The following is a 23,850-nucleotide window of genomic DNA, read 5'->3' as shown; positions in this document are numbered from 1 at the left end:
CACGGCGCCTAACAGTACCCCCCCCCCCTTGAGGAGGGGTTAATGAACTCCGAAGCCTTGCTTTCTGAGGGAAATCCCGAAAGAAGCTTGCTTTGAGGCGTGGGGCGTGCAGATCCCTGTCGGGAACCCATGACCTCTCTTCCGGGCCGTATCCCTTCCAATGGACAAGGAAATATAAAGAACCTCGAGAGACCCTGCTAACCAAGATTTTTTCTACAAGAAATTCTGACTGTCCATGGACATTAATAGGCGGTTTACCCAGGTCTGCCTTTCGAGGAAATTTCTTAGACGTGAAAACTGGTTTGAGCAGAGAGGCATGGAATGTATTGGCTATCTTTAAAGCCCTAGGGATTTGTAACCGAAAGGCTACAGGATTGACTCTCTTAACAATGGCAAATGGACCAATAAATTTTGGACCAAATTTAGAAGTTCCTTGTCGCAATCTGATGTTCCGAGTCGATAACCAGACTTTATCGCCTACTCTAAAGTTGCATGGTCGTCTTGACCGGTCAGAAAAAACCTTTTCCTGAAGAGCAGCCCTTTTGAGAGCGTGGTGTACCTCCCTCCAAATGACCCTTAAACGGGCAGTAGTGGAAGAAAGTACTACTGATCCCTCTGGAGCCAGGGCAGTGGCTTTAGGGTGAAAGCCATAATTGGCTACAAAAGGTGAAGTCCGGGTAGCCGAGTGATAGGAGTTGTTATATGCGAACTCGGCAACGGGGAGAAACTCCGCCCAGTCATTCTGAGCTTTGGACACAAAAAGGCGCAGATATTGCTTCAAGGATTGATTAAGGCGTTCCGTCTGCCCATTGGATTGGGGATGATAAGCGGAAGTCAAACTCAACTTGATCTTTAATGCTTTGCAAAAAAGTTTCCAAAACCGGGCAATAAACTGCGGACCTCGATCAGAAACTATATCGGTCGGAAGACCATGAAGTTTGAAAACATGAACTAGAAACAACTTGGCCAACTTATTGGCTGATGGCAACTGGGGCAAAGGAACAAAGTGGGCCATCTTACTGAACCTGTCAATAATCACCCATACTACTCGGAAACCTGATGATTGGGGCAGGTCGACCACAAAGTCCATGGCAATATGTGACCATGGTCTGGAGGGAATGGCCAAGGGAATAAGTTGTCCTGTAGGCGATACTCTGGGAGTCTTGTGTCTAGCACAATCAGGACAAGACTGGATGTACTCCTTGGTATCTGGAATCATGCTCGGCCACCAGACGCATCGGGAGAGAAGATCAAGTGTCTTCTTGATGCCAGAATGACCTGCAATCTGACTGTCATGGAACTCCTCTAAAACCCGTTTTCTCAAGGGCTGCGGAACAAATAAACGGCCGAGAGGCATCTGCTGGGGGCCTGACCCTGGACCTGCAGAAGTAGGTCTTTGAGGGTCTGAGTAATGCCAAAATGGATAATTGATGCCGGAAGAATGGACCGAGGAGGTTCCCGCATACCCTGTTTGGGTAAGAAACTCCGGGACAATGCGTCTGCCCTTACATTTTTGGACCCGGGGCGGTAAGAGATAATAAAGTTAAAACGTGTAAAGAATAATGCCCACCGGGCTTGTCGGGCATTCAGACGCTTGGCTGATTCCAGGTACTGTAAATTTTTGTGATCTGTGATAACCAGAATCTGATGGTTGGCCCCTTCCAACCAATGCCTCCATTCCTCGAACGCCCATTTTATGGCCAACAACTCCCGGTTCCCAACATCATAATTCATCTCCGCAGAAGAGAATTTTCGAGACATATAGGCGCAGGGAAAAAAAAATAAGGACTCAGGATCCTGTTGAGACAGGACTGCCCCTGCTCCTACCTCCGAAGCGTCGACTTCAACGACAAACGGTAGTTGGGGATCGGGATGTCTTAAAATGGGAGCGGACACGAAAGCCTGTTTTAAGGCAAGAAATGCCTCCTCTGCCTGGGGAGGCCACTGGGATGGATCTGCTTCGTTCTTAGTGAGAGCCACTATGGGTGCTACCACATCAGAAAAAGAGCGTATAAACCGCCTATAGTAATTTGCAAATCCTAAGAATCTTTGGACGGCTTTAAGGGTCGTGGGCTTGGCCCAGTCTAAAACTGCTTGCAGTTTTTTGGGTTCCATATAAAAGCCCTCTGAGGAGATCACGTATCCTAAAAAGGATATCTTGGTAACTTCAAATTCGCACTTCTCGGGCTTAGCAAAGAGACGATGTTCTCTAAGCCTCTGAAGAATTAACCTGACCTGATGGCGATGTTCCTCCAACGAGCTGGAGTAGATCAAAATGTCGTCTAAATAGACCACAGCGAAGACTCCCAAGAAGTCTCTAAGAATGTCATTGATGAAATCTTGGAAGACCGCTGGTGCGTTGGACAAGCCGAATGGCATTACGAGATACTCGTAGTGCCCTGTTTGGGTACTAAAGGCGGTCTTCCATTCGTCTCCCGCTTTTATGCGGACAAGGTTATAGGCACCGCGCAGGTCGATCTTAGAGAAGATCTTAGCGGTGCGAAGCTGGTCAAACAATACAGATATTAATGGTAACGGATACGTGTTTTTTACCGTTATCTTGTTGAGTGCCCTGTAATCTATACAGGGTCTTAAGGAGCCATCCTTTTTGGAAACAAAAAAGAACCCCGCACTTAGGGGAGACTTTGAGGGCCGAATAAAGCCTTTAGCCAAATTTTCCTGAATATAAGTATTCATGGACTGCGTCTCGGGTCCAGACAAAGAATAAAGTCTGGCCTTGGGGTATTGTGCCTCGGGAATTAGCTCAATGGCGCAATCGTATGTGCGATGAGGTGGTAAAACCTCAGCTTCGCCTTTGGAAAAGACATCCTGGAAGTCAGCGTAGGCAGCTGGAATCCCCTCCACGGAAACCACTGCCCCAAGTACAGGCTGCCCTAGACAATGACTGGAGCAATGATCACTCCATCGAGTTATTTCCCCCGCCTGCCAATTAATCTGTGGGTTATGAACCCGGAGCCAGGGGTGACCCAGAACAATCGGCACAGTGGCGCATGAGATAAGAAAGAAAGAGATACTTTCTGTATGAAAAATGCCCACACGTAGGGATACTGGCGGGGTCTGATGGCGGACCACTCCATTGGCCAACGGGCTGCCGTCCAGGCCTCGCATTATTACAGGTTTTTTCAGAGGTAGCAGAGGGATGGCCAGTCTTTCAGCAAGCTGAATATCTAAAAAATTACCAGCTGCCCCGCTATCAATAAATGCAGTAACTGACATCTTCACTTCTTCACCCTGAATCTCAGTAGGGACTAATAACGCATTGTGAGGGGAAATAAGAAGCGAACCAAAGTGAAACCCCTCTGCATTCACTTGGTTTTGGCGTTTCCCGACTTGTTAGGACAAGCACGGAGGAAATGCCCTTTGCTCCCGCAATAAATGCATAGCCCAGCATTCATCCGGCGAGCTCTCTCATCTGGAGTGATGCGGTAAGCACCGATTTGCATCGGTTCTTCTTCGTCCTCCGAGGGTACAAAGCCGAGGGAAGTAGGCCTCAAACTGGGTCCTCTCTCGGACCTGCGTTCCCTAAGACGCCGATCAATTTTAATCGATAACTCCATAAGTTTGTCAAGCGATCCCGGGACGGGATACTGGATAAGGCTATCCTTAATGGCCTCTGAAAGCCCTAGCCTGAATTGGCTACGTAATGCTGGGTCATTCCAGCCACAGTCATTCGACCATCGTCGGAATTCCGTGCAATACGCTTCTGCAGGGTTCCGGCCCTGTCTAAGAGAGCGCAGATGACTCTCGGCAGACGCCTCCCTATCAGGGTCATCGTATAGAAGTCCTAATGATTTAAAGAAAGCATCCACCGACGCTGACGCGGGATTATCAGACTTTAACCCAAAAGCCCAAGTCTGGGGATCCCCCTGAAGCAACGACATAATTAAACCAACTTGCTGTAGTTCAGAGCCGGATGACCGGGGTCGAAGCTTGAAATAGAGCTTACAACTCTCTCTGAAATTAAAGAAATCTTTCCGGTTTCCTGAAAACCGGTCGGGAAGATTAATTTTAGGTTCTACGAGAACCGAAGGATTTCCTCGTGCACCATCCTCCTGGGTTTTCATTCTTAGCGATAAATTTTGAACCATCTGCGTCAAACCTTGTAATTGACTGGCAAATGCCTGAGCCTGACCTTCAGGAGTAGGATTCATCCTAATAATAGATCCACACAAAAGAAAAAAAAAAAAGATATTCACACCCTGAATGCTATCGGTCCAGGAACACGGGAGAGAGGAGGGGGGAAAAAAAAAAATTTTTTTTTTTTTTGTATGTATGGCCGGTGATAATGTTAGGTTTCGGGTGTGACCCCACCGCCGGGACTGCTGTTTAGGACAGCCACGGCAAAAACCCTACACTGCCTCTGTTGTACCCCCCAGGCTGGGTGACCGACTCCTGCAGGTATAGCTAGGCTTCGCCTGTAGCCGCCACGTTTGAATGGGTAGGTTATGCCCACCCAAGCTCCGGTGCAGCCAGGAGTTATGGAAGGACAAGGAGCCGGGGACCCCCCTAGGGTACGGTCAAGAGGAAAGCTGACTGAGGGACCTAACTAAAATTAATAAACGGCGACTTGCCGAACCCTGGCTAACGCAGCTAAGCGCCCGCGACCTGGTCGCCACAACCCGCGACAACCGTCGCCCAGGGAGCCAAACAAAATACAAGACCAAATATAAGAGCATACAAAGAACAAGGTAGACTGGGAACCCCAGGAAGACTGGGAGACAAGGGGAGGAGACGAGTGGGAGGCAATAGGCCGTCCCAACGTAAATGACCTGCCAATCTGGCGGACAGGAAAAATATGAACAAGTGTAGCAATCACAATGAAAAAGATAAGAATGAAACTACCCCAGTGGGGCAACTCACGACACAGGGTGGACCCAATGGAAGAAGAGATCACGCAAGAGTCACTGGGAACAGCAGGGAAGCGGACCGGAGAGCAGCAGACAGATAGGTCCAAACAGGAGCTATCACCGGCGAGGACTGCAGGGCTGGCTTCCTAGATAAGGAGGCTAGGAGCCAATGAGGATGGAGGCCTGAGCCCCGCCTGTCCTAACGAGCCCCCTCAGACACCTGTGGTCTGTTCACTTTCGCGGCTTTCTTTCCATGCCTGGCAGCGTCTGCCGTTGCTAAGCAACGGCGCTGCCGCGTCTCTGGCGCTGGGAGACGTGAGGCGGAAGGACGGGCGTTATGTCTTAACGCCGCATCCTCCGGCGTCCCTAGTTGCTGGGAGACGCGAGGAGAGAGGACGGGCGTCACGCACCGACGCTGCGTCCTCCGGTGTCCCTGGTTGCTAGGCAACCGGACGTCGGAGCCGGAAGGACAGGCGGCTGAGCGAACATGCCGCTCTGTCCTTCCAGAAGTGCTCCCACGGCGCCTAACAGTATGTGTGTGTATGTCCTGTGTGTATGTATGGTATATGTGCATATATGCCCTGTGTATATGTATGGTTTATGTGCATATATGCCCTGTGTCTATGTATGGTATGTGTCTGTGTAGGACCTATAGGCTATGTATATACATATATATGTATGTATACTCGTATATTATTTATGAAATACATGCAGATGACTGGTGGTGTAGATGCCGGCAGTCAGAATACAGATGCCGTCATCCTATCCCTCCTTGCTAGTGCCTAATTTTCGTGCCCCACAGCCTAACCCTAACCCCCCTTCTTTCTAGTGGCCGAACCCTCCTGCCCACAGCCTAACCCTAACTCCGCCACTATTGCCTAAACCTAATTTTCTTTCAGCCTGACGCTGGCCTGCCCCACATACTTATGATTGGGATCAGGGGGTAACTAGAACTTTCAGGGCCCCATAGCAAAATCTTGAAATGGCCTCCAACCACCACCTTTGTCACTACAATGCTTCTATGGGGGGTGGGTGCTAAAAAGAGAAGGTGGAGAGAGGGGAGACAGAGAGCAGCAGGAGTGAGATAGAGAGGGGGTGAAGTGATGGGCGAGCGAGAGCTGGTGAGGTGACTAGGGATGATGAGGGGGAGGAGAGGATGCAGGTCAGGGGTGAGGTGACGGGGGCGAGAGGTGGTGAGGGGGTGGCAGGGATAGAGTTGGTGAGGTGATGTGACAAGGTGAGGTTACAGGTGGTGAGGTGACTAGTGATGATGAGGGGAGGAGAGGATGCAGGTCAGGGGTGAGGTGACGGGGGCGAGAGGTGGTGAGGGGAGAGATTGTGAGGGGGTGGCAGGGATAGAGTTGGTGATGTGACGAGGTGAGGTTACAGGTGGTGAGGTGACTAGGGATGATGAGGGGGAGGAGTGGATGCAGGTCAGGTGTGAGGTGACGGGGGCGAGAGGTGGTCAGGTGACTAGGGATGATGAGGGGAAGAGAGGATGCAGGTCAGGGATGAGGTGACGGGGGTGAGAGGTGGTGAGGGGAGAGATTGTGAGGGGTGTGGCAGGGATAGAGTTGGTGAGGTGATGTGACGAGGTGAGGTTACAGAGGGTGATGGGGGAAGAGGAGAGGATGCATGTCTTGATTTCACTAGCAATGGATTGTCTTACATTCACAGCGATGGCAGCCGCAGGCCTCCTCCTCCTCCTCCCATGGCTGTAGTGACAGTTTTCCTGCCGCGGACCTCCACCTGCTCCCACAGCTGCAGTAACTTTTCTCCTCCGGTGCTCCTGCAGCCGCTGGGTCTTCTCCTTCCCCTGCTGCCACAGTGACTCACATGTCTCCTCAGGTGCCGGCAGCCAGATGAGAGGGGGTAAGGTGACATGCCGCCACGGTGCCACTGGTCTCTTGAGAGCCGGCAGCCACTGGGCTTCCTGCTGCTCCCACCCACCATAGTGACAGAATTAGTCCTCATATAGGCTCCTGCAGCCGCTGTGTTTCCTGCTCCCACCCGGCGATGAAGGGGGGAGTAACAGGACAGTGGCGCAGCCTCTGCCAAGGCGGCACTACTATTTAAAAAAAAATCAACTTAAAATAGGGTGTAGGGGATTGCCCCCGTGCCCCACAGCAGTTGCATCCCTGCACCCTCTGTAGTTACCCAACTGATTGGGAGGTCTGCATTGATATTCTGACTGCCGGCATCCCATTCCATCCCCCTGCTGAGGGACAGGAATGAATTCAGACCACGCATGGCACTGCAGTATTAAACCATTATATTACATTGCATTTATTAATAAGGATATTTGCAACATTTCTGGGTCACACAGGCTCTAATATGTCAATAAAAGATATGTATGTGTACACACACACATGCATACACATGCATACACACACACACACACATGCATACACACACACACATGCATACATACACACACACACATGCATACATACTCACACATATATACATGCATACACACACACATGCACACATACACACATATACATACACACACACACACACACACAAATTTGTAATATGATTTTAATGTTAGACCTCAGGGCCCCCCTGTCAAAAGTCCCCAGGGCCCTCCAGAGCCTTAACCCAGCTGTGTGCGAGGGGATGTGTGTGAGTACACTCCCTCGCATGGTACTGACGGAGCGTTCGGATGGTTGTTATGGGCTCGCCAAGCAGCAGTTGACCCCTGCTTACCGAGCCTTGCTGAATCAGGCCCTTAGTGTGAATTGCTGCAATATAAACTACCAGACAATTACACTGAGGGGAGTGCATAGTTATTTTAAAAAGATTCATTGGGGTCGTATACACGTGACCTAGGTAACGCCCATTACGACGCCTGCAGGTAACACCTCATAGCCCACTAAAAAAAAAGTAAAACCATAGATATACACTCTCCCGCCCCCATGCTTTAGTGCCGCACATTGCCCCGCTGCTGGCCGCTGCCCCCGTCACTTCCTCGAGACCTCACCATACGTATACAGTAACATATATCAGTTCCCGACCATCCTGCCCGCTGTCCTCTTCTCTCATCGCTGCCCCACCTCCTCCCGCCCTGCCTCCTAGGGCGTAGGTGTAGGTGGGTGTAGGTGGGCAGGCTGACATGGGGGGAGAGGAGGATGTTGCTAGAGCAGGGGTGTAGGTGGGCAGGCTGACATGGGGGGAGAGGAGGATGCTGCAAGAGCAGGGGTGTAGGTGGGCAGGCTGACATGGGGGGAGAGGATGATGCTGCTAGAGCAGGGGTGTAGGTGGGCAGGCTGACATGGGGAGAGAGGAGGATGCTGCTAGGGCAGGGGTGTAGGTGGGCAGGCTGACATGGGGGGAGAGGAGGATGCTGCTAGAGCAGGGCTGTAGGTGGGCAGGCTGACATGGGGGGAGAGGAGGATGCTGCTAGAGCAGGGGTGTAGGTGGGCAGGCTGACATGGGGGGGAGAGGAGGATGCTGATAGAGCAGGGGTGTAGGTGGGCAGGCTGACATGGGGGGAGAGGAGGATGCTGCTAGAGCAGGGGTGTAGGTGGGCAGGCTGACATAGGGGAGAGGAGGATGCTGCTAGAGCAGGGGTGTAGGTGGGCAGGCTGACATGGGGGGAGAGGAGGATGCTGCTAGAGCAGGGGTGTAGGTGGGCAGGCTGACATGCGGGAGAGGAGGATGCTGCTAGAGCAGGGGTGTAGGTGGGCAGGCTGACATGGGGGGAGAGGAGGATGCTGCTAGAGCAGGGGTGTAGATGGGCATTCTGACATGGGGGAAAGGAGGATGCTGCTAGAGCAGGGGTGTAGGTGGGCAGGCTGACATGGGGGGAGAGGAGGATGCTGCTAGAGCAGGGGTGTAGGTGGGCAGGCTGACATGGGGGGAGAGGAGGATGCTGCTAGAGCAGGGGGGTAGGTGGGCAGGCTGACATGGGGGGAGAGGAGGATGCTGCTAGAGCAGGGGTGTAGGTGGTCAGGCTGACATGGGGGGAGAGGATGCTGCTGTTAGAGCAGGGGTGTCGGTGGGCAGGCTGACATGGGGGGAGAGGAGGATGCTGCTAGAGCAGGGGTGTCGGTGGGTAGGCTGACATGGGGGGAGAGGAGGATGCTGCTAGAGCAGGGGTGTCGGTGGGCAGGCTGACTTGGGGGGAGAGGAGGATGCTGCTAGAGCAGGGGTGTAGGTGGGCAGGCTGACATGGGGGGAGAGGAGGATGCTGCTAGAGGAGCGGTGTAGGTGGACAGGCTGACATGGGGGGAGAGGAGGATGCTGCTAGAGCAGGGGTGTAGGTGGGCAGGCTGACATTGGGGGAGAGGAGGATGCTGCTAGAGCAGGGGTGTAGGTGGGCAGGCTGACATGGGGGGAGAGGAGGATGCTGCTAGGGCAGGGGTGTAGGTGGGCAGGCTGACATGGGGGGAGAGGAGGATGCTGCTAGAGCAGGGGTGTAGGTGGGCAGGCTGACATGGGGGGAGAGGAAGATTCTGCTAGAGCAGGGGTGTAGGTGGGCAGGCTGACATGGGGGAGAGGAGGCTGCTGCTAGAGCAGGGGTGTAGGTGGGCAGGCTGACATGGGGGGAGAGGAGGATGCTGCTAGAGCAGCGGTGTAGGTGGGCAGGCTGACATCGGGGGAGAGGAGGATGCTGCTAGAGAAGGGTTGTAGGTGGGCAGGCTGACATGGGGGGGAGAGGAGGATGCTGCTAGAGCAGGGGTGTAGGTGGGCAGGCTGACATGGGGGGAGAGGAGGATGCTGCTAGAGCAGGGGTGCATGTGGGCAGGCTGACATGGGGGGAGAGGAGGATGCTGCTAGAGCAGGGGTGTAGGTGGGCCGGCTGACATGGGGGGAGAGGAGGATGCTGCTAGAGCAGCGGTGTAGGTGGGCAGGCTGACATGGGGGGAGAGGAGGATGCTGCTAGAGCAGGGATGTAGGTGGGCAGGCTGACATGGGGGGAGAGGAGGATGCTGCTAGAGCAGGGGTGTAGGTGGGCAGGCTGACATGGGGGGAGAGGAGGATTCTGCTGGAGCAGGGGTGTAGGTGGGCAGGCTGACATGGGGGGAGAGGATGCTGCTGCTAGAGCAGGGGTGTAGGTGGGCAGGCTGACATAGGGGGGAGAGGAGGATGCTGCTAGAGCAGGGGTGTCGGTGGGCAGGCTGACATGGGGGGAGAGGAGGATGCTACTAGAGCAGGGGTGTAGGTGGGCAGGCTGACATGGGGGGAGAGGAGGATGCTGCTAGAGCAGGGGTGTAGGTGGGCAGGCTGACATGGGGGTAGAGGAGGATGCTGCTAGAGCAGGGGTGTAGGTGGGCAGGCTTACATGGGGGGAGAGGAGGATGCTGCTAGAGCAGGGGTGTAGGTGGGCAGGCTGACATGGGGGGAGAGGAGGATGCTGCTAGAGCAGGGGTGTAGGTGGGCAGGCTGACATGGGGGGAGAGGAGGATGCTGCTAGAGCAGGGGTGTAGGTGGGCAGGCTGACATGGGGGGAGAGGAGGATGCTGCTAGAGCAGGGGTGTAGGTGGGCAGGCTGACATGGGGGGAGAGGAGGATGCTGCTAGAGCAGGGGTGTAGGTGGGCAGGCTGACATGGGGGGAGAGGAGGATGCTGCTAGAGCAGGGGTGTAGGTGGGCAGGCTGACATGGGGGGAGAGGAGGATGCTGCTAGAGGAGCGGTGTAGGTGGACAGGCTGACATGGGGGGAGAGGAGGATGCTGCTAGAGCAGGGGTGTAGGTGGGCAGGCTGACATGGGGGGAGAGGAGGATGCTGCCAGAGCAGCGGTGTAGGTGGGCAGGCTGACATGGGGGGAAAAAAGGATGCTGCTAGAGCAGGGGTGTAGGTGGGCAGGCTGACATGGGGGGAGAGGAGGATGCTGCTAGAGCAGAGGTGTAGGTGGGCAGGCTGACATGGGGGAGAGGAGGATGCTGCTAGAGCAGGGGTGTAGGTGGGCAGGCTGACATGGGGGGAGAGGAGGATGCTGCTAGAGCAGCGGTGTAGGTGGGCAGGCTGACATGGGGGGAGAGGAGGATGCTGCTAGATCAGGGGTGTAGGTGGGCAGGCTGACATGGGGGGAGAGGAGGATGCTGCTAGAGCAGGGGTGTAGGTGGGCAGGCTGACATGGGGGAGAGGAGGATGCTGCTAGAGCAGGGGTGTAGGTGGGCAGGCTGACATGGGGGGAGAGGAGGATGCTGCTAGAGCAGGGGTGTAGGTGGGCAGGCTGACATGGGGGGAGAGGAGGATGCTGCTAGAGTAGGGGTGTAGGTGGGCAGGCTGACATGGGGGAGAGGAGGATGCTGCTAGAGCAGGGGTGTAGGTGGGCAGGCTGACATGGGGGGGGAGAGGAGGATGCTGCTACAATAGTAGAGTGGATGAAGAGTCTGGAATGGAATAGAAGGACTTGGAATGGGTACTAGGGGCCGTGCGCATGTGCAGTTTATGAAGAATCGGCTGATATGCAAATTCGCAGCCATGTGATCAGGTCTGAATTAGCCCCAAGGAGATGGGGTGATACTCTATTGATGTATTTTATCACGCTGTTTGTGCTCATTAGGATTAGGTTCAGCCACGCAAAGCCACTGGTCACTTATGTCAGCCCGTCCCTCCCCGGCCGGTGTGAGCTGAAATGCCGCCTCCAGTGGCCGACAACGCACCGGATGGAGGAACTGTATTATAATCATCTTCTAATAAATCAGTATTTTAGTTGGTTTAGCATCTGTTCTATAAGGAGACCCTGGTTCCTGTATTTCCCCCGGAATGCCCTATACTATCTGATCACTCTCCCTCTCAGGGTTGGGCTACTTGGGCTACTTCAGGTGGGTACTTAGAGAGCTCAATATACATTACACGGTTCCCAGGCGTCAGCTCATCGCACTGACTATTCTTCACCTGTTACATTGGCCGGCGGCTATAATCAGTTTCCAGCTTATTTACAATGTGATCGTTCCACTACGTTAAATTACATATATTGTTTTTTACAGTATCTGCTCCACGCTTTACTATTATTTGCATGTCATGTAATACATAGATTTAACAGCATTTACTGTATGATAATTGCGAAAAAGTCATTTCAGGGCTCAGTCAGAGAAATGATATCAGTGATTCCCCCCTTTTCATAGACTCCAATCCATGCTGGTCCGCACTCCCGGAATGCACAGGGGACTCCGGAATTTAGAGGCGATGTTCTGACTTCCAGAAGTGCATCCCGTTACATCTGCTGGAATTCCCGCACCCCCTACACCTGGTATCCCGGAGGGCACCATTTAATAGCAGGTGAGTATGTGATCACTTCCTGTCTTGTAATTTACATATAGGGCAGAGCTGGCCCTAGCCTAAATGACGCCCTAGGCAAGATTTTGGCTGGTGCCCCGCAGCACAGCCACTAGTTCCGCCTCTGACCCTGCTCCCCTTTCCCAGAACCATCAACCCTCATCATAGCAGTCATCATTTTGGTTTTCCTACCTGCAATATTTTAAATAGAAACAGTGCACACATTCGGTGTGCAGCCCAAACAGGGGTGTGTTCTTGCTGGGAAGGGGCATGGCCACCCAATAGTACCCCCAATTCAAATTACACAGTAGTGCAACTTTATTCACATTATATCATGCGATGGTGTCCCTTATTCACGTTACATCACACAGTAGTATCACTTTACCTTATGTACATTACTCCTCACATTATTCACATCATACCCTTAGAAAAAAATCCTGAGAAAAAATTGTATTTTAAGCACCTCCATGGCCACACAGCAACCCAGCACAAAGCAGTGTGTGCTGGGCAGAGGAGAAGAGCTGCAGCTGTCACTTATGGAGAGGGGGCCCAGGGCCCCCACTGGGCCCTTCCATCAGACTTTGGCCTGGGTAATTTGTACCCCCTACCTGTTTCTATCGGCAACCCTGATAATACCACACAGTAATGCCCCTTACACATGACACACATTATTAATGTCCTTATAACCATAATGCCCCTTACACATTATGCCAACCTTTATTAATGCCCTTCATACACATAATGACACACATAATGCCCCTTACACATGTGTTGCACATTATTAATGCCCTTATACACATGACACACATAATACCCATTACACATGTTGCACATTATTAATGCCCTTATACACATGACACACATAATGCCTGTTACACATACGTCGCACATTATTAATGCATTTATACATGACACACATATAATGTCCCTTACACATATGCTGAACGCTATTGCACAACCAACCCACCCGCAGACAGCACTCGCACAGCCGCTAACACTGTGACCTCTGCCTCTGCTTGGATACAGATGTTTCCTCGTACATCTTGACTCAATAAGCCATGCAGCTCCTGGCCAGTTCTGCTAACGTTGGGTGCATTTTTTGCTGAAAATTCGTCTTATTTGTATTATTATGTGACCAGGACACAAGGAGCTTCCGATGATTAAAATGATATGTGGCATGAATATATTCTGTGTGTGACTGTGGCTGTACCTGCATACAGAATGCTATGTTACAGTGATTTCCATGAATACACTATTTCATATGCAGATACAGCCTCACTCACATACAGAATACAGGCATGCTGCATATCATTTTAATCAGCAGAAGCTGCTGATGCCCCTAGACATTCCAAATGCCCTAGGCAATTGCCTAGTTTGCCTATGCCTAAGGCCGGCTCTGATATAGGGGATTATTCTGGTTGATTCGCAAGGCTGTAAATTTGCCGCGTTGTGATTACACCAAAGCCCGCCTTGTGAATGGTTGGCTGTTGCAGTAACATCCACAAAGTAACATCCATTCACAGGCCAGGGGGGAACGGCCACATCTTTTGATGGTTGCCGACCATTGAAAGATGTGGTGCGTGCATGCAAATAAAAGTGACTTTCAAGGCACTTACATATGTGGGCACACTGGGAAGGAAATGGGGGGGCAGCTGACATCCGATGATGTCAGCAGCTGCCCACCCCCCGCATCATGGCCTCATTAGCATGAGAACGCCCTGAGTTCTTATAGGAACGTCCAGGAAACACTCCCATATGCTAATGGGGCCACCCCCGCCCGCTGTCCTGATTGCGTATGCACAGTGCCACCACCGTTCCCTGCGTGACAACCAGAATAAGGGCCATAATGAGTTTTACAATCACATTTGCTGGAGTGTAAGTAGAGATTTGTCCATAGGAGTTTTGTAGACACTACCATTTACATACTGAACAAATGACATCTGCATAGAAAATGGGGTATACAGACCATATATAAGGTGTGCCCAAATGAAAAGGGAGACTATGGTTGTATGTAAACAATATTTTAATCAAAGAATATTTAATTACAGTTCATGTGTAACATTACAACTACACATAATTGACATTGATGCAATGATCCAGCGCGTAACAAGGGAGTGGATGGATTCAGTGTAGAAACTCCTTGGTTGCTGATGAATCCAGGTTTCCACGGTCTCCTGCACCTCCTTGTCACAGGTGAACCGTTCACCTTTACGCGTTTGCTTTTTAAGTGGCCGAAGATATTGGAGTCACATGGGGAGATAACTTCACCATGCAGCGTAAATGTATATTTATAGAGAATATAACATCAGTTCTGGCCTCCATCCGCCCCAAGTTGCCAGCCAATCACTCGCCTTTGATGTTATATTTTATATAAATTCAGCTTGGGTCACATATGATAAGCTGCTCACAGCAGCTTATCATGTGGGATCCTCAAGCAATGCAAATGCAGGAGGAGGTGCATACCACCCCCTGCCGGCATTTGTGATCATATCAAACTGCGATGCAATGGCAGTTTACAAGGACACTGCGACCATCTGTCACGTTCACCCTCTACGACTACAGCCTAAGTAAGTCTCCTCTTACTCAGGCTTGCAGTCGCAGGCCGGCTTAATTTTTGGACTGCACTTGATGCGCGCGATGTATTGCACGTTATAGATAGAAAGTTAGAGCATGTGACATGTGTCCTGTGTGTTGAGGTACCAGGAGTACCTTGTTGTGTGGAGAAGCCGATTGTCCATGGTCCCGGACTGCTACGGCCGTACCGTCCGCACAAGCTAATTTCCGTTTTTCGTAGGTCAGTGTCCTGTACACTCTCACATAGGCCCTTATTCTGATCGGTGCGGTCGGATCCGAATGTGCGGCCAGGACCGTGCGTGCGAAACCCCGCCTTCCATACGGATCGGCAACTCCGTTCGTACGCGGTAAGAAGCTGGCCGAACGGACCGCACGTGTATTTTTCATGGAAGACGCCTCCTCCATCTCAGGGAACCACCCCCATCATTCGATGGTCGCAGACCATCGAATGCAGGACCGAATGGTCCACCAGATCCTGCAACCTCAGACCACACAGCCATTTTTCCGTGCAAAAGCAGGGATCTGGGCGGGCAGCTGACATCCGGCGATGTCATATGTCCGCCCCCTACACGTGCGTCACGACTGCATTACCATACGCACGCCCAGCGTTTGCATGAGAACGCCCATGAAACGCGGGTCGTATGCATATGGTAATGAGCCCAAATAGCCCTTCACGCCCCTCTCCACCCCCTGTTCGGAGTGCTCACATTTCATGCGGGATTTGGCCGTACGCCCCGCTCGCACATGCGCAGAGACGCCTCTGCACATGCGCAGACACAAAACATCGGCGGCACGAACGCACGCGGATATTACCGCACCAACCAGAATAAGGGCCTTGGTGACAGCCGCATGCAGCTGGCAGTCATAGCCATTGCTGGGGAGCGATGATTTAGGCAGGCTGTCAGTACGTTTAAAGTGCAGACATGCAGCAAGTTGGTATCACAGATGTGCAGCAGGTTGGTGTCACAGATGAGGCGGGAATCCTTTGGAAACGCGTTTCGAGCGCTCAGGCCGGCTTTGTCAACCTGGCTAAAGTGCTCAGATTTTAAGAGGCTTTAGAGAGTTGATGTTCCGGTCTCTCGGTCTCCAGTACTTGATGGACAAACCAATCCTTGGGATGCGTTTCGCCACACTCAGGGTTGCTTTTTACAGGACGCCTCCCCACTTAAGCGCTGCAGACACCATTTTTTTCCCAGCATAGAGAACAGGTCTGAATCAGGCTCTCAGTTTGGATTGCATATGAAAAGCTGCTTGCAATAGTTTATCATGTGCAATCCTTAAGCAATGCAAAAGCAGGAGGAGGTGCATTCCACCCCCTGCCTCCATTTGCCATTGTGTCAAACTGTGATTGCAGTTTAGAAGAACATCGGGACCATCGGTGGCTGTGACCCTTTGCGACTGCAGCCTGAGTAAAGGGGCATACACACGTAGAGATCTGTGCTAAGCAATTTTTCTAAGCAATTTTGCTGGTGTCGATCTCCCATGGGGAGCACATATACACGCAGAGATTTGTGCTAAGCAATAATAGTGGGTGGATATTACCAGAGGGGAGGTTTTCTTTTCTTTTTTTTTTCTCATATTTTACTGATGTTGTATGCATACGTATTTTTTCAATACAAATTTGTATTTATCAGCCATTAAATACTAATTCGTATCAGCAGAAGCCTACATGGATCATTCAGATCTGTTCAAGTGTCAGTGTAAAAAATTTATATTTTTTAAAAAATATCATCAAAGGTTGCGGGCCCAGCCGCCGCCGTCATCAAAGGGGGCGGGCCTTGCCGCTGCGAAGTCGCTCCGCTGCCGGGAAAGCGCCGGGTATCGCCGTCTACGGCGGCGCTGGGCTTCCCCGTGAGGCTGTTTAAGTGGGGCGCTGCTAGAGGGGCAGGGCGAATTTTGCCCTTTAAAAATGTGGTCCCCGCATGTAATGTCTCCATGTAATGTATGTAATGCCTCTCCCCCCCCCCCTTATCCATGCTTGATGCTGCATTGTAAATCCCCCAAAAATTCCTAGTGTGCGCAAGCACACATGGCCAATAAAGTTGATTCTATTCTATTCTATTCTTGGGTCGCAAATGATAAGCAGCTTATCATGTGGGATCCTCAAGCAATGCAAATGCAGGAGGAGGTGCATACCACCCCTTGCCGGCATTTGTGATCAAAGCAAACTGCGATGCAATGGCAGTTTAGAGGGACATTGTGACCATCGGTTGCAGTGTCCCTCTATGGCTACAGCTTAAGTAAGTCTCTACTTACTCAGTCTTGCAGTCGCAGGCTGGCTTGCAAGGCGAAGGAACTTCACCTTGCAGTGTAAATGTATATTTATATAAAATATAAAATCAGTTCTGGCCTCCATCCGCCCCAAGTTGCCAGCCAATTCCTCGCCTTTGATTTTATATTTTATATAAATTCAGCTTGGGTCACATACAGTATGATAAGCTGCTCACAGCAGCTTATCACGTGGGATCCTCAAGCAATGCAAATGCAGGAGGAGGTGCATACCACCCCCTGCCGCCATTTGTGTTCATATCAAACTGCGATGCAATGGCAGTTTACAAAGACACTGCGACCATCGGTCACGCTCACCCTCTACGACTACAGCCTAAGTAAGTCTCCTCTTACTCAGGCTTGCAGTCGCAGGCCGGCTTAATTTTTGGACTGCACTTGATGCGCGCGATGTATTGCACGTTATAGATAGAAAGTTAGAGCATGTGACATGTGTCCTGTGTGTTGAGGTACCAGGAGTACCTTGTTGTGTGGAGAAGCCGATGGTCCGTGGTCCCGGACTGCTACGGCCGTACCGTCCGCACAAGCTAATTTCCGTTTTTCGTAGGTCAGTGTCCTGTACACTCTCACATAGGCCCTTATTCTGATCGGTGCGGCCGGATCCGAATGTGCGGCCAGGACCGTGCGTGCGAAACCCCGCCTTCCATACGGATCGGCAACTCCGTCCGTACGCGGTAAGAAGCTGGCCGAACGGACCGCACGTGTATTTTTCATGGAAGACGCCTCCTCCATCTCAGGGAACAACCCCCATCATTTGATGGTCGCAGACCATCGAATGCAGGACGAATGGTCCACCAGATCCCGCAACCTCAGAGCACACGGACATTTTTCCGTGCAAAAGCAGGGATCTGGGCGGGCAGCTGACATCCGGCGATGTCATATGTCCGCCCCCTACACGTGTGTCACGACTGCATTACCATACGCACGCCCAGCGTTTGCATGAGAACGCCCATGAAACGCGGGTCGTATGCATATGGTAATGAGCCCAAATAGCCCTTCACGCCCCTCTCCACCCCCTGTTCGGAGTGCTCACATTTCATGCGGGATTTGGCCGTACGCCCCGCTCGCACATGCGCAGAGACGCCTCTGCACATGCGCAGACACAAAACATCGGCGGCACGAACGCACGCGGATATTACCGCACCAACCAGAATAAGGGCCTTGGTGACAGCCGCATGCAGCTGGCAGTCATAGCCATTGCTGGGGAGCGATGATTTAGGCAGGCTGTCAGTACGTTTAAAGTGCAGACATGCAGCAAGTTGGTATCACAGATGTGCCGCAGGTTGGTGTCACAGATGAGGCGGGAATCCTTTGGAAACGCGTTTCGAGCGCTCAGGCCGGCTTTGTCAACCTGGCTAAAGTGCTCAGATTTTAAGAGGCTTTAGAGAGTTGATGTTCCGGTCTCTCGGTCTCCAGTACTTGATGGACAGACCAATCCTTGGGATGCGTTTCGCCGCACTCAGGGTTGCTTTTTACAGGACGCCTCCCCACTTAAGCGCTGCAGACACCATTTATTTCCCAGCATAGAGAACAGGTCTGAATCAGGCTCTCAGTTTGGATTGCATATGAAAAGCTGCTTGCAATAGTTTATCATGTGCAATCCTTAAGCAATGCAAAAGCAGGAGGAGGTGCATTCCACCCCCTGCCTCCATTTGCCATTGTGTCAAACTGTGATTGCAGTTTAGAAGAACATCGGGACCATCGGTGGCTGTGACCCTTTGCGACTGCAGTAAAGGGGCATACACACATAGAGATCTGTGCTAAGCAATTTTTCTAAGCAATTTTGCTAAGCAACTTTGCTGGTGTCGATCTTCCATGGGGAGCACATATACAGGCAGAGATTTGTGCTAAGCAATAATAGTGGGTGGATATTACCAGAGGGGAGGTTTTGTTTGCTTTTTCTTTTCTCATATTTTACTGATGTCGTATGCATACGTATTTTTTCAATACGAATTTGTATTTATCAGCCATTAAATACTAATTCGTATCAGCAGAAGCCTACATGGATCATTCAGATCCGTGCAAGTGTCAGTGTAAAAAATAAATATTTTTAAAAAAATGTCATTAAAGGGTGCGGGTCCAGCCGCCGCCATCATCAAAGGGGGCGGGCCTGGTAAGTGCCGGGTGTCGCCGTATACGGCGGCGCTGGGCTTCCCCGTGAGGCTGTTTAAGTGGGGCGCTGCTAGAGGGGCAGGGCGAATTTTGCCCTTTAAAAATGTGGTCCCCGCATGTAATGTCTCAATGGAGGTTATTCTGGTCGGTGCGTACATTCCCGAAATCCTTCGGAGCGGGCCGCACGCCACGCTGTGCGGACATCGTCCGAAGAAACGCCCTCCTGACCTCCACATACGGACGGACTCACACTGGAACAACAGGGGGTATTTACGGACGACATCCAAACCTTGCGTGTGCGGTGGAAACACACATATTCTGCACGGTCTTACCGCGTCAGAACGGACGGGAACCTGCCCGTACGCGCCGATGCGGTGTATTTACATCGCCAAATGTGTGGTAAATGTAGAAGTGACATGTATATTTATATTAGTGATAGTAAGTTCTGTCCATTGGTTGCAGTGTAAATGTGTGTCCAAACTGCAGCATATATGTGTGTGTTTAGTAATGGTCCATTTAAGCTGCAATGGTTCCAATTGAAGCAATGAGAAGAGTGTAATTAATGATTAATGAGTAAAGGAGTTGATTGTATTGTGTTCAGCTGACATTGGTTGAGGTGCACCCGTAATGATTAGGCGTTCCGATTGCCTAGCGCATGACCGAGTGGTGTCCGCAAAGAAATACTTGCTTATGAACACTGCATATTTCTAGCCTTTTGGTTCGCGTGCATTCGGTGTGCTGTCCGCATGCACGCCTACCAGAATGAGTGCACTCCCTCGCGTACGCCCATGTTTACGGCCAGTTTAGCCCACTTTGAAACTACGCCCCTGTGTAGTTCCGAATGACGCCCATAAGACGCCCATATTTCCAGAGTGATTGCGGTGCACATTTCTGTACGGTATTAGTGAGAACAAGTACGGAGACCATGCATGGCACATGCGCATACCGTTGCCCACGCATGTGCAGACGGCTAAAAAACGCCATCCGTAAGAATTCAGGAAAGTACGCACAGACCAGAATAAGGCCCAATGTAATGTATGTAATGCCTTCCCCCCCTTATCCATGCTTGATGCTGCACTGTAAATCCCCCAAAAATTCCTAGTGTGCGCAAGCACACATGGCCAATAAAGTTGATTCTATTCTATTCTATTCTTGGGTCGCAAATGATAAGCAGCTTATCATGTGGGATCCTCAAGCAATGCAAATGCAGGAGGAGGTGCATACCACCCCCTGCCGGCATTTGTGATCAAATCAAACTGCGATGTAATGGCAGTTTAGAGGGACATTGTGACCATCGGTTGCAGTGTCCCTCTATGGCTACAGCTTAAGTAAGTCTCCCCTTACTCAGTCTTGCAGTCGCAGGCTGGCTTGCAAGGCGAAGGAACTTCACCTTGCAGCGTAAATGTATATTTATATAAAATATAAAATCAGTTCTGGCCTCCATCCGCCCCAAGTTGCCAGCCAATTCCTCGCCTTTGATTTTATATTTTATATAAATTCAGCTTGGGTCACATATGATAAGCTGCTCACAGCAGCTTATCACGTGGGATCCTCAAGCAATGCAAATGCAGGAGGAGGTGCATACCACCCCCTGCCGGCATTTGTGATCATATCAAACTGCGATGCAATGGCAGTTTACAAGGACACTGCGATTATCGGTCACGTTCACCCTCTACGACTACAGCCTAAGTAAGTCTCCTCTTACTCAGGCTTGCAGTCGCAGGCCGGCTTAAATTTTGGACTGCACTTGATGCACGCGATGTATTGCACGTTATAGATAGAAAGTTAGAGCATGTGACAAGTGTCCTGTGTGTTGAGGTACCAGGAGTACCTTACTGTGTGGAGAAGCCGATGGTCCATGGTCCCGGACTGCTACGGCCGTACCGTCCGCACAAGCTGATCTCCGTTCTTCCTAGGTCAGTGTCCTGTACACTCTCACGTGGTGACAGCCGCATGCAGCTGGCAGTCATAGCCATTGCTGGGGAGCGATGATTTAGGCAGGCCGTCAGTACATTTAAAGTGCAGACATGCAGCAAGTTGGTATCACAGATGTGCAGCAGGTTGGTGTCACAGATGAGGCGGGAATCCTTTGGAAACGCGTTTCGAGCGCTCAGGCTGGCTTTGTCAACCTGGCTAAAGTGCTCAGATTTTAAGAGGCTTTAGAGAAGTGATGTTCCGGTCTCTCGGTCTCCAGTACTTGATGGACAGACCAATCCTTGGGATGCGTTTCGCCGCACTCAGGGTTGCTTTTTACAGGACGCCTCCCCACTTAAGCGCTGCAGTCACCATTTATTTCCCAGCATAGAGAACAGGTCTGAATCAGGCTCTCAGTTTGGATTGCATATGATAAGCTGCTTGCAATAGTTTATCATGTGCAATCCTTAAGCAATGCAAATGCAGGAGGAGGTGCATTCCACCCCCTGCCTCCATTTGCCATCGTATCCAACTGTGATTGCAGTTTAGAAGAACATCGGTACCATCGGTGGCTGTGACCCTTTGCGACTGCAGCCTGAGTAAAGGGGCATACACACGTAGAGATCTGTGCTAAGCAATTTTTCTAAGCAATTTTGCTAAGCAAATTTGCTGGTGTCCATCTCCCATGGGGAGCACATATACACGCAGAGATTTGTGCTAAGCAATAATAGTGGGTGGATTTTACTAGAGGGGAGGTTTTGTTTTGTTTTTTTCTCATATTTTACTGATGTCGTATGCATACGTATTTTTTCAATACGAATTTGTATTTATCAGCCATTAAATACTAATTCGTATCAGCAGAAGCTTACATGGATCATTCAGATCCGTGCAAGTGTCAGTGTAAAAAATAAATATTTTTTAAAAAATGTAATCAAAGGGTGCGGGCCCAGCCGCCGCCGTCATCAAAGGGGGCGGGCCTGGCCCCTCCGAAGTCACTTCGCTGCCGGGTAAGCGCCGGGTATCGCCGTCTGCGGCGGCGCTGGGCTTCCCCGTGAGGCTGTTTAAGTGGGGCACTGATAGAGGGGCAAGGCGAATTTTGCCCTTTAAAAATGTGGTCCCCGCATGTAATGTCTCAATGTAATGTATGTAATGCCTCCCCCTCTTAGCCATGATTTATGCTGCACTGTAAATCCCCCAAAAATTCCTAGTGTGCGCAAGCACACATGGACAATAAAGTTGATTCTATTCTATTCTTGGGTCGCAAATGATAAGCAGCTTATCATGTGGGATCCTCAAGCAATGCAAATGCAGGAGGAGGTGCATACCACCCCTTGCCGGCATTTGTGATCAAATCAAACTGCGATGCAATGGCAGTTTAGAGGGACATTGTGACCATCGGTTGCAGTGTCCCTCTATGGCTACAGCTTAAGTAAGTCTCCCCTTACTCAGTCTTGCAGTCGCAGGCTGGCTTGCAAGGCGAAGGAACTTCACCTTGCAGCGTAAATGTATATTTATATAAAATATAAAATCAGTTCTGGCCTCCATCCGCCCCAAGTTGCCAGCCAATTCCTCGCCTTTGATTTTATATTTTATATAAATTCAGCTTGGGTCACATATGATAAGCTGCTCACAGCAGCTTATCACGTGGGATCCTCAAGCAATGATAGGTGTTTTTTTTTTTTGTTTTTTTTTCATATTTTACTGATGTCATATGCATATGTATTTTTTCAATACGAATTTGTATTTATCAGCCATTAAATACTAATTCGTATCAGCAGAAGCCTACATGGATCATTCAGATCCGTGCAGGTGTCAGTGTAAAAAATAATATATATATTTTTTTTAAACGGCGTCCCCCCACCCCGAACAAGTAAACAAGTAAGGGTTCCCCGTATTTTTTTAAACCAGCACCAGGCCCAATGGCCGGTCCTGGTTCCCAAAGAGGACAAAACGAATGGGGTCCCCCGTATTTCAAGAACCAGCCCCAGGCCCAACCAGCCAGCAGGGTAATGCCACAGCCGGGGGGGCGAGGGGAGACTTTTTCTACAAGTCCCCCCCGGCGAAAGCATTCATCCCTCCAACCGGTCAGCCTGGTCAGGGGTCCTGGGGAAGTGGGGACCCCACCGATAAAGGGGTCCCCCCTTCCAGAACTTACCTGGCCAGGCAGTCCCAGTACCCCTGGCCTGTGAGGGGTGTGGTATGGGGTTCCGACAGTCGGGATCCGGACAGCCGGACTCAGACAGCATGGCGAGCGCATAAAAACCCCTATAGCGAGCGGCCGTTGGGCTGTCGTTGTTTTGACAGTCGGGATCCCGACGTCTGGTAAATGACTTTCGGGATCCCTACTGTCGGGAACGCGTCTGGCACCCCCAGTGGGTACCGGGCTGATTCAAGTGTAAAAATTTGAATAAACCATTGGGTTTTGCTGTGGAACTATGAGTTCCAGCAAGCCTGGAACGCATACTGGGACTTGGAGAACCACAATTCCCAGCATGTGGCCCATTTAAGAGCTTGCTGGGCTCATAGTTCAAAAGCAGAACCAATAGTTAAATAAAAAAGGGCCCCCCCACCCCTTTGTACAGGGTGACTCATGGACGTGTGGGGATAAAAGGTGTAAAAAAAAAGAAAAACATTCACCCTGGGTAGGAGGGTACACAATGTGATATATGTGATATGCAGGAGGGGGGATGTTTGGAAAGTACAGGGTGTCAAAATGCATACACAGAGGCAGGAGGTAAGACACACAGGGGTAGTGGCCGACAGGAGGGTCAAACACAGAGGTAGGTGGTACAGTACTACAGGGGGTCACAGTGGGGGTAGGGGCAAGAAGGTGTCACACAGGCATAGTGGGTTCAGGGGGTCT

At 51.1% G+C, this 23,850-nt stretch overlaps 1 protein-coding gene across 2 annotated transcripts in view; it reads left to right on the top strand.

The window, feature by feature from the left end:
* The window catches only part of POLA2 (DNA polymerase alpha 2, accessory subunit), a 189,706-nt gene that overhangs the window by 18,140 nt on the left and 147,716 nt on the right, over positions 1–23,850 (top strand). Inside the window, exon 1 of one of the 2 annotated variants that reach the window (XM_083164933.1) lies at positions 11,967–12,104. The exons of the other annotated variant lie outside the window; for it this stretch is intronic. The gene's annotated coding sequence lies outside the window, so the exon portion shown is untranslated. Of the gene's footprint in view, positions 1–11,966; positions 12,105–23,850 lie in introns of those variants that run through there. 2 annotated transcript variants of the gene reach the window in all.

This window comes from Crinia signifera, chromosome 11, assembly GCF_055691185.1.
Source record: "Crinia signifera chromosome 11, ASM5569118v1, whole genome shotgun sequence".
In the NCBI taxonomy this organism is placed as follows: Eukaryota; Metazoa; Chordata; class Amphibia; order Anura; family Myobatrachidae; genus Crinia; species Crinia signifera.
This window is presented reverse-complemented; position numbering and strand designations above follow the sequence as displayed.